The sequence below is a fragment of the Stenella coeruleoalba genome (genome assembly GCF_951394435.1).
Source record: "Stenella coeruleoalba genome assembly, chromosome: 2".
Classification (NCBI taxonomy): Eukaryota; Metazoa; Chordata; class Mammalia; order Artiodactyla; family Delphinidae; genus Stenella; species Stenella coeruleoalba.
Genome location: NC_137147.1, coordinates 144,730,600 through 144,746,081, shown reverse-complemented (window position 1 = coordinate 144,746,081; position 15,482 = coordinate 144,730,600). Strand labels below are relative to the sequence as shown.

Below are 15,482 nucleotides of genomic sequence, written 5' to 3'. Positions count from 1 at the left end.
TCACGTTGCAGCTTGTCTTAAACTATTACTGTTGATTGGCTGAAGGTAAGGCAGCATTGAAAGAGGGCTTGACGTGCTCACAATTTATTATTGGTCTTGGCCAATGAAAGCTTTCTAAAAAATGAGGTCCAGAATAATATGTGATTTTCTGTTCTCTCCTCTTGGCAAGTGACACCCAGCATCCTGCCCTCCTTGGTGTATATGCTTAGTGTTTTTATGTGGGTCATAGGTTTATTTTGGTCCGAAGCACATCACACTGACATCTAGTTAGTTGTGCTCCTCCACCTGAAGAATTCTAAATTTCACTCGAGATTGGTTTGGACTACAAATAAGACAAAATTTATGTGTCAGGTGAGGGAACGCGCTCACTGTATGGAGTTGTCAGTGACCTATAATTATCTCAAGTCCTTTGATTTCAACTTCGGATGCATGCTTGCTTTTAGACAGCTGCTTCAGCCTGGAAATTTCCCCCTCTCCCCGCCTTGTTTCATTTCTTTCCATGGCTGAAGGCCCAATGTCTGTCTGCCTTTGGTACCGTCACCCAGCCTCTGCCTGCCTGGCTTAATTTGTTGGAAGCTCTGGTAGGCAGGTGATCAGTCTTATCATTGCTTATTTGCCTTATGCTATGCAATCATTCTTAGTAGCTGTGCCTCCCTCATTAGGATGGTGGAAAGGTATTTTTGAGCTCTTTGTGGGAGATTTCAGGTAGGAGGTGAAGTGAGCAACTGTATGATAAAGAGGCAGAAAACTGTTTTGATAAACTTGGGTCTGAGTCTTCTTGCAATCACATAGATTGAATAGAGAGTTTCGTTTGGACCATCAAGTGATGGTATTGCTCTGTGATGCTGGAGACGGGAAGATAGTGGGAAGCCACTCTCTCCCTTTCTCCCCTTGGGAAGCTCCTCACTGGCCCTGTTTCATCGAAGATCAGTGATTAAGGGTGAATGAGCTGATGAGATTTCAGTGGAGGAGGCCGTCTCTGCAGTCAAGGATGGTGAGAGGTTATGTTCCCAGCTTGGAGTATTCTTAACCCTCCCTCTCCTCCTGTTCACTACCTCCAGTGTCCCTCCTTTCTGTGCCTGTGCCTTTCCTCTTGTCTGTCTGTCTGTCCCTCTTTACTGCTCCATAGGCCCACTCCTCTCCGTTTGTCCTGTTCTTTTTCTTCACACCCCAAGTTGCTGTGAATGGAAAATCACAGTAAAGTTTGAAATATTTGTTCTACTTGGACTAAAATGTGAGGTTTCATGTTTTTGTTTGGAAAATGGCTGAGTTAAATTGTTACAGAAACAAAGATACCCCGAGCAAAATTGCGCCTGGTTGTCTTTTTCAATTTGTTAGGGGTTGCGGTTATTTACCCCAGTCTCTCCTAAGGGCCCTGGAGAAAAAGGAGGTGGTAATTGCTGTTTTGTAATGAATCTGAATAGTTATTCCTTGCTCCAGCATTTTAATTTTGTGCCTGTTTTTTGCTTGTTTGTTTGTTTTGTTTTTTTAAGCAAAAGTAACTTTGTCATAGAGGTTGTTGGAGGACTCTACTTATGTTCTAATTAAAAAAAAATAGTCACATATACTGTTAATATTGTTATAAGAGAATTAGGAGCTTTGTGTCTTACCGCATTACCCGTTCTGAAAACAAACATGTTAACTCTTATATGAAACATACTGATTTGATGTACAGTGGTTTATTGGACTTCTTGAGGAAACATTTCCTCCCTCTCTTTGTTAATGAAACAGTTATGGGAGACTCTATAGCCCTGTCCTAGCTTTCCTACTTACTTATTTCATATCCCTGCACATATTACTTCCACTACTTAAACCTCAGTTTTCTCATCTGAAAAATGGGAGTGATGGTTTTTCCCATCCGTAAGGTTGCTGTGTAGCGTGAGAGTGTATATCAAGCACTTACTTCGGGCCCAGCACATGGTGAGGACTCAGCAGATATTGGCTCGCAGCACTCCTTTGCGGTTGCTTGGCTCCTTCCTGCCTCAAGCACCAGGGCTTGGGGAGGTAGGGAGAGCATAGTGTCTGAAGACAAACTCTAGTTCAGAGTTTAGGTCACTGGTGTATGATGTAAGGTAAGATTTTAAACATGGCTGAACCTCAGGTACTTCAACTGAAAATTAAATTCCTATCTCCTCATCAGTGTTTTGAGGACAATGTAAATTGATGATGATGGCTTATTAAATAAGCTTAGCCTTGGAGTGGGATAATGCATGGAAAAGTATGGTACACAGTAGAGAGCTACTGTTAGTGTGGGCTTTTGAGCGTAGGATGGAAGCATAATGCTGAAGGAATAGATAATAATATTAAAGATTTATTGAGCACTTACATGTCCCACGCAGAGTTCGAAGTGTGGTTAGAAGTATTAACTCATTTTGTAAGCTTCCTAACAATGCTGAGGTAGTTACTACTGTTTCCACATTACAGTAAATGGTTAAGTGTCTTGGCCAAGGTCATAGAGCTATAAGTGGCAGAGCTGGGTGAACTCGGTCTGCAGGCTCCAGAGCCCACAGTATGGACCACAGAGCTGGGGCTTTTAAGCCAGGTGAACCCTTCCCTGACTGTATTTTTTTTTTTAATTAAGTTTCATTGGAGTATGGTTGCTTTACAATGTTGTGTTAGCCTCCACTGCATAACAAAATGAATCAGCCATACACATATCCCCTCCCTTTTGGGCTTCCCTCCCATTTAGGTTACCAGAGTGCATTAGGTAGAGTTCCCTGTGCCATACAGTATGTTCCCATCAGTTGTCTTATTTTATACGTAGTATCAATAATGTGTATGTGTCAATCCCAGTCTCCCAGTTCCTCCCACCCCACCCCTTTCCCCCTTGGTATCCATACATATGTTCTCTACGTCTGTGTGTCTATTTCTGCTTCGCATATAAGATCATCTGTACCATTTTTCTAGATTCCACATATATGCATTATTATACGATATTTGCTTTTCTCTTTCTGACTTACTTCACTCTGTATGACACTCTCTAGATCCATCCACATCTCTACAAATGACCCAATTTCATTCCTTTTTATGGCTGAGTAATACTGCAGTGTGTATATATATGTACCACCTTTAACCATTCCTCTGTTGATGGACATTTAGGTTGCTTCCGTGTCATGGCTATTGTAAATAGTGCTGCTATGAACATTGGGGTGCATGTGTCTTTTTGAATATGGTTTTCTCAGGGTATATGCCCAGTAGTAGGATTGCTGGGTCGTATGGTAGTTCTATTTTCAGTTTTTTAAGGAACCTCCGTACTGTTTTCCATAGTGGCTGTATCAATTTACATTCCCACCAACAGTGTATGAGAGTTCCCTTTTCTCCACACCCTCTCCAGCATTTATTGTTTGTAGCTGACTGTATTTTTTATATAAAAGGTAGTCATTACCTAAACTGTCAGGGATGCTGGCCCAGCATCCTTGAGTGAGGGTAAAGTATTTCTCACTTAGTTGGTAAATATCTCCTAAATATTCATAGGGATCAAGTCAATAAAGTCTTGTCTGGGCAAGGTTGATTTTTTCCCCCCCTATTACTTCTTACACCCTTACTTAAAGCTGCATCCCTAGTGGCTCATAAATGAGACACTGAGGGACTTTGCTTCCTGTGCATTTTCAGTATGAATCATTAGCAGGAGATGATGATAGCATATTAAATATACTTAACCTTGGAAGTTCTGCCTCTTTGCAAAATGGAAAATTGGGAATTGATGACTCCAGTATTCTCCTACCTCCAGAAGCTGATGCAGGGTGTGCCAGCCGCTAGAATCAGGCCAGGAGGCAAAAGGGATGGAAAAAGAGGGAAGTGTGTCTTATCAGTGGTATAGAAGGAGTATAATTTATGGCAGCTAATTTCTGTTTGGATGAAGACTATAAAATTGGCTGCACAATTCTCAACAAAGCGTAGTCTCTGGAAAGGGAGTGTGTTATATGCATGTGAAATTGAAATTGTATTTCTAAGAAAATATTCCTGAAGTTTTTTTCTTCGTTTTTGTTTTTAAGTCATTAGTGTCTATAAAAAGGAAAATGAGTCAGGAACTGAGGAATATAATGCCATCTTTCTTTCTAAAGATTTCTCTGAAGTCTTTATCACTGTAGAGTTGTATGCTCCCAAATTTGTGTTTATTAATTGTTGCTTCTGAGGAGAAATGATACATGCCTATCTCCCTGCTGTTTGGAAGAACCTGAAATTTGACCCTGATGTGGAAGATACAGGAACCAAGTAATGTTTACATGTGCAGAAGTGTATGTACATACGCAGGCACACAAGCTTCCTGAAGTGGCTGACCAGATAACCCTCATAGTTTCCATCTTGAATGCACAGGAAATACAGAACTGTGAGTAGCTTTTATTTCTTACCACCACTCTCCGCCCAGCCCTGATGGCAGTAGAACAATAAATCAAAGTCTTCTTTCTTTTAAAACAGAAATTGTAGCCACAGTGCAGGGACCGAGGAGGTGGATGGAAAGATGACCATATATGTTGTTAAGTGGGAAAAGGAACAACAAATCGCAGATTTAAGAGGTTCAGTATGCAGTTAATAGTAAGACTGTATGGATCTAGCAATTTTAGAAGTTGTGTTTATTAGCAGGATTGGGGGATGTGGTCTGGGCAAATAAGCTGCCATTCTGAGCCTGTCTCCTTGTCCATAAAGTGGGTTAGAAATACTCACCTCATAAGGAAGTTACAAAGGTAAAAGCCAAATGGTACAAGGTGGAGAGTTAGAATCGAACCTGGAATACAGCAAGTGTTCAGTTATCGGTAGTTTTCATTGGCATGGAAAATGCTTGGAGTAATGTTTGTCAAACTGTACCCTGGGGTTATTTTGTTGGAGGGTGGGGAACGGGGATGGAATGAAATTTGAATTTGTTTTACCAGCATGTTATCCCTTTGTTAGCTGGAAAATCAAAGCAGAAAGTTTTAAAAAAAATCTGAGGGAGATTGATTTATAAAGTCATCTCTGTGATGGCTGTCTTTTCACTTGCCCTAGGTTGTTTTGCTAGAGAACTTTTAATTTTGTACGTAGTTGTCTGGTTTTTTGAGAGGAGTGTGTATGTTTAATTCCTTCCATACTTAGTCCTTGCCAGACTGAAGGGTTAAATTAGAGGCTCTTTCCCTGTGACTTGCATGGAAAGAGGGAGAGAATATCCCACTTAAAGCCCTTACCCCCATCTTTTTCCTTAAACTATCGTTCCTCATGTAGATTGATAGTGAAGTGTGTCTGGTCCTTTGAATTCCGGGCCAGAGTTGCTAAATTAGCACGCCCAAAGCTTGAAGGGAGAGGTGATCATATGTAGTTTTTGGTTGCACGGAAGATCACATCCCACTCATCTCTCTTCCGTCTCTGAGTTTATCATGTCTCTGCAGTGGCTTTGAGGAAAGCAAAGGATGGCTGATGTGGAATGTGGGGGGCCCTGGAGTCGGATTAGCAGGGCCACACTTGTGGATGTGTGAATTGAGTGGTTGACACTGGTTTGACAAATAGTGGTATGACTCTCAAGGAGAAAAGAAAGCAGGACGTGTAAGTGACTGACAGTATCTCCCTCTGTTTTAGAGGAAACATATCAAGAAAGAAGAGAATCTGTTAGTAAATCCTGTTGAATTTTTTCTGTTCCTGGGTTTGACACACTGTGCAGTCGGTTGGTTTCTACTTTTCGAGGGGTTGGTTTCTTAGTAAGCTTCTTTTAGGCTGCGCTGGTCTGCTTATCAAGGTCTCGTGAGTGTGACTCTGAGGTTGTCAAGGTGCTGCCCTGCTAGTGTGTGGGCAGGTCTGTGCTGGCTCCCCCAGCAGCAGGATTGAACGCCCTCCTGCACACCCCAAGGGCTTTCTGCAGTTACCTGTTGCTAATGAACCTGGAGGTAAAAACCTTTCCTCAGGAGTTGTTTTCCAGCGGCAGTGGTTATGTTGTTATGTTTTAATTTTTTTTTATTTTAAAGCAAATCTCTGCCTTGCTAACCCCTGACTGAGGTTTTCTAAGAATGTTCTTCTGTTTGGCCACTTTGCTTGCTGGTTTGTTCTGCCTTTTTTTGGTATTTTCCCGCAGCTGACATTTTCAGGACAGAATGAGTCCCAAGTGTCAATTTCAGAGTTCAAAAGCCAGAGAAGAGAACTGCATCTTCTCCCCCTGATGCGCAGTTCACTTTGACTCTGGCAGAGGTTTGCTCACCCCGCTGGGGTGGTAGAATGTTGTAGAGGGTTTGGAAGCTGCTAATCGAATGAACGGTCTGCCCTGAAATTGTTTTCACACGTACTCCCCTACTCTCCACCTCCACCCAAAGTATACACATACATGCAATTCTGTGGATCCCGGGGCTGGAATTAAACCCTCACCCACAATCGACAGTTCAGATACTAATGCTTGCCTGCTTTGAATTTACCAAATGTTTCTTAGAACTAGAAGTTTATGAAGTACATAACTGTGCAGCTGTTTCAACAGAGCCCTCAAGCCAGCGGCAAGGGGAAATAAATCCCAGAGAGAACAAGCTAAACCGGGCAGTTGCAGTGAGGTTGGGGCCGGTGGCATGCCCAGCTGCCGTGTGACTTGACATTGTCAGTGAAGCATGGACTGGGTGGTGTTCTCCTGTACTTCCCCAACCGTGAAAGCCCTGGAATAAACCCTTGATACATCTGCCTCCTCCCGAACCCCATCCTGCAAGCTGATGGATAACAGGTCAGAGCGTTCTATTTCCTTACTACTTCCTAGCTGCATGATCTTAGGCAAGTCATAGACCGTTTTATTAGTAGCTAGCATTTCAGAGTGGGCACCACACTAAGTGTATTATATGCTGTTTCTTACTTAATCCTCTGAAGAACTTCATGAGGTTCAAAGTATGTTCCTTTTTACGGATGAGAAAACTGGGGCTTTGAGCAGGTTATGGAGTTAGGAGACCCAAGTCTGTACAGACTCTGAAGCTGCCTGCAAGCTATAAATCTGCAACAGTGTAAATCTGGAATATATAATAATTCTAAACTTGTTTGCCCTTAATATATGGCTTTTCATATATGTGTGTACATTTGTAGAGAGAGTAATAATTGGCCAAATCTCAAAGGGAAATGTTGACAAGTCCATTGGCACAGTGGGAGAATTTAAAGACCGATTTCCTAGTAATTCATGTATCAAACGGGTGGACAGTAAAAGCAGTGAAGAATATAGAAGCTTAATGTAGTGGACATGTATAAAACATAGCTCCTATACCTGGAGCATACTTATTTTCAAGCACATGTGGAACATTTATGAAAAGTGACAAGGTGTACTCTTCAATAAATTTTAGAGTCAGTATCATTCAGGCTACTTAACATCAAAATCACTTAAGTGAGAAAGTAAAGATAAAAAGGCAGGTAAATGGTATAGTGCTCTGTGATTGTGAGATGCTCTTCAATCCCTTTCCCATGTTGAGCATCCAGACCCAGCTAGGAAGAGCTCAGCCTTGGCGGGCTAACCTGGCAGCAGGGCCGTAGAAAAGCCAGTCTGTTGTGGACCACCCCAGGGTTACTGGGCATTAGATGCTGGTCCTCTTTCCTTTTGAGGGGCCCAGGATGGAGAGTTGTTTGACATGGGAGCTGCTCTCTGCTTCCCAATTAGGCATTTTGTAAACATAAATCCCTACCCTTCCACTCTCTGAGGAGGGAGAGCCCTTAAAACCACCTGGGACTCCTTGTTTATGGGAATTACGGGCTGTTCCAGCATTCCTGTGCCCTGATAACATAGCCTTTTCAATGCTGGGAAATTAAAGCCTCTTGTTGCTACATAAATTAAAATCACTGCCTTGCAAAAAGCTGTGAATCGGAGCTTTGTAAATGGAGGATTTTATACTGCAAATTTTTCTGTTAATGTAGTAATTCTCATTCTCAGAGGGACGTGTGTGTGTGTTTGTAGGAAGCTGTCTTGGTTCCTGTTGGAGTGAGTGGTGCTTGTAGCAGTGTGGCATAGAGGGAAGATCTTGAGCTTGAGAGCCAGGGAGAGTGGTGTCACTGGGGATAATGGCCAATTAATTGAGGGAAAAGAATCTGAAAAAGAATATTATATACATATATATATATGTGTGTGTGTGTGTGTGTGTGTACATACACACACACACAAAACTGAATCACTGTGCTGTACACCTGTACACCTGAAACTAACATGACATTGTAAATCAACTATACTTCAATTAAAAGAAAAAAGCCTATTGCTTCTCCTCTCTGAGCCTCAAACAGGGCTTCAGAAACCTACCTGGAATTAGACTCACAAAGGATAGATGAAATCATGTATTTTAGACAGCTGTGTGCCTAGCATATAGTAAGTGGCAGTAAATGATTCCTGTTGGGATTATTGTCACCTACAACTTCATTGATTCAGACTCATAGCTTTAGAATTTGCAGTCACTTGGGTTGTGTTCATATATGCATTACATGTTGGCTCTTCTTCACTCATTCCTACAGGTATTTGAGAAACTGTGGTAGGATCTAGAAGTTCAGGTTGGTTTCTGCTATCTATGATGAGTCTCCTAAGCAGGTGAATAGAGGGGAGCTTAGAATCAAAGGATTTTAAGTTTCAAAGAAACTTAAACTTCCTCCCTTCATTTCTTAACTTGAGAGGGTGGAAAAAAGGACCACAGAGTTCAAATGATTGACCTCAAGTCATGAAGGTAGCTAGATAGGACAAGAAGAATGTTGTAGTCATTGCCACGGTTACCAGCATAGTACCTGTGTGTGTTAATTCATGTCGTAACATCTTTATGAGGGCGCTACTGCTATTCCAATCTTATAAGTAAGGAATCTGAGGCTTAGGGAATGTACATCCCTTGGTTAAGGTCATGCAGCTCCTGCCCTGTTCTGTCTGGCTGCAGACCTCGCCCTCCTATCCAGAGCCCTGCACTGCTTCTTTGGTGTGTTTAATCTACTTAATTAAGTTGCTAAAGCCAGCCATGTGTTGTCCTTCAGCGAGGGATCTTCTTGCACAAAGTGAGGATCATGTATAAAATGTCCTCAGATCTCCCTGAAATGTATACCAGTCTCTTAGAGATGATTTAAAACCGGCCTGGGATTAACTTGTACATACAGATTTATGTGACTTGGTTCTACTAGAATTTATTGAATACATCCCCATGTTCGCTTCTGAAATTGGGTCATTCACTAGGCCCCATGGGCACCTCCCACCCGCTCTCCCCCAGTCACATCTTCTCAGGTCATTGGCAGGATTGGACTTGAGGTTAGTCCAATTTCTCTTCTGTGATTAATGTTAGAATTATTTGCTCTTTTCCTCAGGTACCAGAAATGGGTGGAAATTTACTGCCATCACCCATTTCTCGCCAATTTTGACTGCTTCTCCTTTGTTGCCTTATATTACATCTTCAGGAATAGATTGCCATATCCTTGCAGAAAATGAGACGCTTGCTTGGACTTGGGGCTGTTTTGTCTGGAAGGACCCTTAGGGTAGGTGAAGGGATGAGGAGACCGAGTCCCAGAGAGGGGATGTCCCCACAGACACTGCTGTTCATCAGTGGCGCTGAGGCCAGTGATGCCGTGCTCGTCATCACCCAGCACCTCACCACACTCCTGCCTCTAGTTCAGGCCTTCAGCCAACTCCCCGCGCCCCCACCATGCCAGCCTGCTGAGGAATTCTGATCGTCTGTTGGTCAGAACTCTTTGCAGTGTGGTGTTGGATCCACAACTGGAGGCTTTAGTCTTGCATTAATGGTGGTCGTGGGGCATGAAGGGGTGAGTGGCAGTCATCAGTGGTATGGTTGGCCATGTAGATTGTTTGCACATTTATTATTTTTCCTTATACAAGTGATGCACTCAGATAACAAACCTAATAGGCAAAACAGTTAAGGAAAACTATTTTCTGATGACTGCGGAAACATGGGTGCCTCTCCCTTAGCCGTGCACACAGGCACACGTATAGCCGTCATTCTCGTGCACTTTGACCCTTGGTTTGCACACATGCATGCCTGGGACTTTGCTTTTGCAGCTCTTCCGAGTCCCCTCTGAGACCCAGTGAGGGTGACTCCAGGCCCCAGTTCAGGCCTCGGCTCTTGGGTGGTCTGGCTGGTCCCAGGGGCCCTTTCCTCAGTGGGTTAAGAGGCATTGTCCTCTGCTGGGCAGAATCCCTTGGAGATCTTAAAAGTGTCTGCCTCCAGATAGAAGCAAAACTTGTAAAATCTCATGTAGCCTCTGTCAGCTTAGGACACGGGCCCAAATGGATGTCTCCCAGACCCTGTCCCAAGGGATCTCTATTTCTGTTGGTGAGTTTGGAAATATTCTCTTTGTGTGAAAGGTAATGGAGGGGTTACAGAAACTGGGTCCTGTTCTCAGTGAGCTCCTTACAAACAAGCCTGTGTGTGTACAGATAAGTGGTGAATCATCAAGAAGTTAGGCTATAGAGTGTAGCAAGACTTAAGTGTACGAGTGGGCATTGACGTATGTATGCACCTATATGCAATCTATCTGTGGAGTCTGTTAGAGTCTATATGTGTATCTACAAAATACACACTTGCATATGTGTACAGGTACATACACACACATGCGTGGTACCAAAGACACTCTGAGCCATGAGTTTCCCTTTGATGCTTGGGAAAGCCTCCAAGGGAAATTTTGGGAGTGTGGGCCCCGGAGGGTGGGCTGGATTTTGGATTGTAGGTGAGAAGTACACATTGTAGCTGCTGGAATTGGGAAAGATGTCAGGCATTCGTTGCTAGAATCTGGACTTTTCTTTGGATCCCCCACAGACCATTTGAAGTGATGATGATTTGAGCAGGGCTGGGCCTTCTGTGGGATGTCCACTGGTGTTAGTGTGACTCCCCTCGTAGAGTCCTGCCCGGGTGAGCTGGGACCTTTGTCTTTGTACTGCTGGTCTGGGGATAAAAATCCCAGTGCTTCTCCCTCAGGTAACCATTGACCTATGTTGTGGGTGTTAAAGAAAGCCCTGCTTTGATGAAAAGGTCACCTGGCTTATTACCTGTTCTGGGGTGGAGGTGTTTCAGCAGGGCAGGAGGGTCACTGGACTCTCAGATTAGTAACAGCAACATCTGTCATGGGCAAAGATGGTCTCACTCCCTAGGGGAAATAATGGTAAGTCAATCCCAAAGATGAACGTGTGCCTTGGGAACTTGGCAGGAAATTCCTTCCATGTTACTCCCACAATGGGGCAGGAAGATTCTCTCTACAGATGGTATTTTGACCTGGAGCACTCTTCCTGAATGTAGTAAGGCTTTTTTTTTTTTTTCTTTTTTTTAAACGTCTTTATTGGAGTATAATTGCTTTACAATGGTGTGTTAGTTTCTGCTTTATAACAGAGTGAACCAGCTATACATATACATATATCCCCATATCTCCTCCCTCTTGCGTCTCCCTCCCACCCTCCCTATCCCATCCCTCTAGGTGGTCACAAAGCACCTAGCTGATCTCCCTGTGCTATGTGGCTGCTTCCCACTAGCTAGCTATTTTACTGTAGTAAGGCTTTAACTCGCAATTCCCGGGCTGGCTTTTGTCTGGCGGTTCTGATCAGCCTCTTTTTCTCAAAGGGAAAAATGTTTTTGATGATAAAAATACAAAATGATCATTACTGAAAGTATTGTAAAAACAGAAGAATAAACTAATATTCTAAAACCCACAGCAACTCTTAGAATTTTTTTTAAAGGTATTTCTTTATATTTCTTTCTTTATTTATTTATGGCTGTGTTGGGTCTTCGCCTCCGTGCGTGGGCTTTCTCCAGCTGCAACCAAGTGGGGGCCACTCTTCATCGCGGTGCACGGGCCTCTCACTATCACAGCCTCTCTTGTTGCGGAGCGCAGGCTCTAGACGCGCAGGCTCAGTAGTTGTGGCTCACGGGCCTAGTTGCTCCGCGGCATGTGGGATCTTCCCAGACCAGGGCTCGAACCCATATCCCCTGCATTGGCAGGCAGACTCTCAACCACTGCGCCACCAGGGAAGCCCAACTCTTAGTATTTTGGTAGAGTTCCTCTTAGTCTTTTTCTCTGTGCATCTTTAAGTTTTTAATTTTGCCAGATTATGAAAATAACACACGTGGAAAATATAAAATTAAATCACGTGCATATATTATTAACCCGGGAGATACCTGCTGTTAACATTTTAGTACATTTCTTTAACGTTTTCCCGTTTTTATAGATGGATATGTATATATAGTTTTCCTGCAATAAAATTAGGATATATTTTAAATACTTTATATCGTTTTCAATTTTATATTTTCATTTTTAAATTAATATTGACAATTCTTAGGTTATAATGCTGTTTTGAACTGTGTAAATGTAGTTTAAATTGATACATAATTTACGTGGATATGTCAAAATTGACCTAATCAGTTCCTGTACATCTTTGTACAGAAAGCTTTTTCAGTGTTTCAGGATGGATTATCAGTAGTGGAATTACATGGGTTGAAGGAACGTTTTTTAGAGCTTTTAACATACACTGTCCATTACTACTGAAGAGAGATGTGGGGAGAACTCTTGACTACAACTTCATACTCAGCTGGTCTCTTCTCCCTCATTCCATCCCCAGTCCCAGCCTCCCCTACCTCTTTTGGTTATTTTCTTATTTTACTTTAAATTTTTTTGACTTAGCCCGTACATGCATGGAAGGCAGATATGTGGGGAAAGTAATTATCCTTCCTACTTCTGTCTCTTGGACACCAGTTTCCTTGCCCAGAAGGAACCGTCTCTCATATTCCATAATCTATTTGCCTATTCAGCGATCAATTGACTTTTTTTTGGGTTTCTCATATTTTGTTATTCTTAATGAATATCCATGAGCAAATATAAATTCACATATATGTGAAATGCTAAGAAATCTCTGAAAGTAGAATTGTTGGGTCAAATGAGTATCAATTAAAAAAATTGATAGCTATTGCCACATTTCTTTCTTTGGAGGAAAGATGTATGAGGGTCCCATTTCTCCACTCCTGGATCCACACTGTTAGGCTTTTTGATCTTTGTCTTTCTGAAAGATGAAAAAGTGACTTACTGTAGTTTTAATTTGCATTTCTCTTATAAGTGGGGTTGAGTATCTTTTACATGTTTGTTGAAGAACTGTCTTAATTCCTTTCGACAGTTGTTCATACTTTTGTGCCTTTTTTTCTGTTAGGTTGTTGGTCTACTTCTTATCCATTTGTTGGCTCTCTGAGTCCTTTGTTTGCATTGCAAACAATTTTTCCTAGTTTATCATTTGTCATTGTACTTATTTTATAGTGTATTTTTGTGTTTTTTGGACTTAAGAAATACATACAGTGTATTTTCCCCCTAGTACTATTATGGATTTGCTTTTCGTCCCTGAGTCATTATCTACAAGTTTGAAGAGGTTCAGGATGTTAAATATTTCAGATGAAGTCTTTGCATCTCCTGAAGGCAGTCCATTTGGGAATCATTGCCTTAGAGTAAGTGTGTGACCCAGGTAATGAGTGACCCATGTTTACGTAATGAAGACTAAGCTACTCTGAATAGTATTCACTGGGAATAACATACCCAGCCGCCAGCCAGATGCCCAACACAGCCCCTTGCAACATGCTGCATGACTGTCCCTGTTGGCAGTCATGGTCCTGTCCTGGGATGTGGGCCCAGAACAGCCCCTGAAATACTCCTGCAAAAGAGACCAGATCTTTCCCTTGTTTGCAAAAGTATGGGTCTTGCTTCATGTGGTAAATACTGACTTGGCAACAGGACCATGCTTCCCTGTACTTTGGTTTTTGTGAATTGGATGGCTTGGTGGAGTTGAAAGGGCCTCACATGTGGTATTTTAGCCATGGTTGCTCACCTGCTCTATTATGACCTTGGGCAAAACACTCAACAGCCTCGATCGGTTCTTCCTCCGAAAATTGGTAGTTTCAGTGCCTCAGAGTTGTGAAGCTAAGATTAATGAGTCTGATAATTCTCATTTAACTGTATTTAGGTTGGGTGGGTAATTGACCTCAAATTTTTATGTGTGCAGAAATCTGTGGGGGAAGGGGTTGTGAAACATGTGGATTCTTGAGCCCAGGAGTGTGCATTTTTACTACTTAAGTGATTCTGAAGCAGACGACCCATAATTTACACTTTGAGAAACTCAAAACTAACTAAATCTTAGAGTTGGGAGAGTCGGGGAAAGTTGGTAGGGATGCTTCCTCTGGTTTCAGCCTCCATCCCTACCCTTCACCCAACAGTGATCCATTTGGATCAAGCCTACATTTAGTTACAAGAGCTCTTATTCAGGTCTTTAGACTCTAAGGATCTATCTATCTATCTATCTATCTATCTATATATACACACACACATACATACATATATATATATATGTATTTACAGATACACACTAAGATAGTATTTTTCTTTCACATATCACTGGTTATTTAACAAGGAACTTTACTGCTGAGGTTAATGCCAGGAGGGCTTGAATTAGGGCAAAATTATGTCTTCATGGGTGTTTGCAGATGATAGCACCAGGCCTATAGACATCTCTGGCATTCTGCCCATAGAGAAAAGTTGGTCTTTCTGTCCAGCAACCTGTGGGCAGCTGTCGAGAAAGCCCTGTGAATTACTATGAGTTTATGATGTGACCAGTACCCCATTCTGGTGGCTTCAAGGCTCAGGTAAGTGGCTGCCCTCTGCTTATGGAGTGAACCAAAGGTGTTTGCTGGTTGCCTAGATCAGCAGGTGCTGGGTCACTTGCCTCTGTATAGTGTGTACAGTGCTTCCCAGATGTCAGTGTGGCTATCAATCACCAGGGATTAAAACACAGATTCTGATTTAGCAGGTCCAGGCTGCGACCTGAGGGGGTCTACATTTCCAGTAAGCTCCCGGGTGGGAGGTCCAGGGACCTCACTTTGCATGGAAGGGATTAGGAGCTAGACCTAGATTTAAAGCCTGGCTCTGCCATTTCAGCTGTGCTACCTGTGTGCCTTTGTTTACTAGAGTTACCTTGCCCAGCCTCGGTTTTCTTCTCTGTATGATAGAGACAGTGTGATTGAGTGGGATAATCTGTAAGCACCTAGCTGGACAAATGTTAGCAGTCTTCCAAGTAGACAGTGGTTTATGAGACAGGGAAGAAGTAAAGAACACCAGTAATTGGATTTTCACCTAAATGTATCAGAACAATACATTTTGGACACATTGGGAGGCTTCCCAGTTGAACAGATTTTTAACAGTATCAAAAGAAAGATTTTGAGTATTAGGTAATGCTGTGGTCAAGATGTTTTTCCTTTTAACATGAGTCTACGGTTCATCCTGTTCTGAGACCTCTGAGAAGAACTTAACCTATGTAAACATGGTGTGTTGGCCAATATATGTCTGGCAGTGTTGGTTTGGTCAGGGAGTAGAGGTTTATGAGAATTAAATCTCTGATGCCTAGGTTTCCTAACTTGATATGTAGAAACTGACTTCTAGTTTCTTGTTTGGCAACCTCTTTTTTGGGAATTATATTTGTGATTTTTGTAGGGACATTCGCCTGTATTCTTAGGAGGCATAAGTTCTAAACCCGTCTCTGCTGCTAACTTAGGCTCTGTGGCCCACAGCCCTGGGCC

At 42.5% G+C, this 15,482-nt stretch overlaps 1 protein-coding gene across 3 annotated transcripts in view; it reads left to right on the top strand.

Annotated features, from left to right (window-relative positions):
* Positions 1–15,482, top strand: part of TLN2 (talin 2) — a 450,537-nt gene that overhangs the window by 120,116 nt on the left and 314,939 nt on the right. The gene's annotated exons all lie outside the window — the stretch shown is intronic.